Below are 1,894 nucleotides of genomic sequence, written 5' to 3'. Positions count from 1 at the left end.
AGGCACTCAGGTTTTTTCCAGATTCTAGCTATTGTAAAGAGTGCTGCAATGAACAAACAAGTGCAGATGTCACTTCGACTATACTTTTTTTGCCTCTCCGGGGATATATTCCCAGGAGTGGTATTGCTGGGTCAAATGGGAGCTCAATTTCTAATTTTTTGAGAATTGTCCATCTGGTTTTCCACAAGGGCTGAACCAGTCGGCATTCCCACCAGCAGTGAAGGAGGGTCCCTTTCTCGCCACATTCGAGCCAACACCAGTTGCTATTGTTCATTTGGATGTGGGCCAGTCTCTGTGGTGTGAGATGATATGTCATTGTTGTTTTGATCTGCATCTCCCTGATGATTAATGATGTAGAGCATTTTCTCATGTGCCTTTTTGTCATTCGGATTTCTTCTTTGAAAAAGTTTCTGTTCATTTTGTTGCCCCATTTTTTGATGGGGTTAGATGTTTTCTTCTTATGGAGTTCAACCAGTACTTTGTATATGCTTGATATCAACCCCTTGTAGGATGGGTAGACTGTCATTGTATTTTGGTCACTGTTTCTTTTGAGGTGCAGAAGCTTTTTACTTTAAGATAGTCCCATTTGTCTATCTCTGTTTTCACTTGTTTGGCCAGTGGCGTGACATCTTTGAAGATACTGTTCACTTCAATGTTCTGGAGGGTTTTGCCAACCTTGTCTTTAATGTACCTTATGGATTCTGGTCTGATGTTGAGATCTTTAATCCATTTTTATCTTACTTTTGTACATGGTGTTAGGCAGAGATCTGAGTCCATTTTTTTGCATGTAGCCATCCAGTTTTGCCAGCACAATTTGTTAAAGAGGCTTTCCTTGTTGCACTTGACGTTTCTTACTCCCTTGTCAAAGATTAGATGATAATATGTTTGTGGGGAGATGTCAGTATATTCAATCCTATTCCATTGGTCTTCAGCTCTGCCTTTGTTACAGTACCAGGCTGTTTTAATTATCACTGATTTGTAGTAGAGTTTGAAATTAGGGAGGTTGATTCCTCCCATTTTCTTTTTTCCAAGAATTGCTTTAACTATTCGTTGGGGCTCATTGTTCCATATGAATTTCAGGAATGTTTGCTCCATTTCTTTGAAGAATGTCATGGATATCGTTATAGTGATCACATTGAATTTGTACAATGCTTTGGGAAGTATTGCCATTTTGACAATGTTACTTCTCCTGATCCATGAGCAGGAGGTATCTTTTCATTTTCTCCTGTCCTCTTTTATTTCCTGTAGTAGCGTTTTGTAGTTTTCATTGTATAGGTCTTTTACTTCCTTAGTTAAGCTGACTCCTAGGTACTTGATTTTCTGGGATACAATTGTGAATGAGATTGTTTTTTTCATGTTACTTTCTTCTCTCTCACTATTTGCATATAGGAAAGCCATGGACTTTTAGGTATTGATTTTATTGCCTGCAACTTTACAAGTCTTTTGTTTCTAGGAGTTTTTTGGTAAAGGTTTTAGGGTTCTCTAAGTATAGTATCATATTATCTGCGAATAGTGAGAGCTTGATTCTTCCTTTCCTATCTGAGTGGACTTAATATCTTTTTGTTGCCTAACCGCTATTGCGAGTACTTCCAGTACTATGTTGAACAGCAGTGGTGAGAGTGGGTATTCTTGTCTCGTCCCTGATCTTAGAGAAAAGGCTCTCAGTTTTTCCCCATTGAGGATGATGCTTGCTGTAGGCTTGTGGTAGATGGCTTTAACTATGTTGAGGAAAGTCCCCTCTATCCCCATTTTGGCGAGGGTTTTCATCATAAATGGGTGCTGGATCTTGTTAAATGCTATCTCTGCATCTATTGACATGATCATATGGTTTTTATCTTTTCTTTTGTTGATATGACGGATTCTATGGATTGCTTTTTGAATGTTAAATCATCCT

The sequence above is a fragment of the Sorex fumeus genome, unplaced genomic scaffold, assembly GCF_029834395.1.
Source record: "Sorex fumeus unplaced genomic scaffold, SorFum_2.1 ptg000018l, whole genome shotgun sequence".
NCBI classification, from domain to species: Eukaryota; Metazoa; Chordata; class Mammalia; order Eulipotyphla; family Soricidae; genus Sorex; species Sorex fumeus.
Note: the sequence above shows the minus strand (reverse complement) of the source record.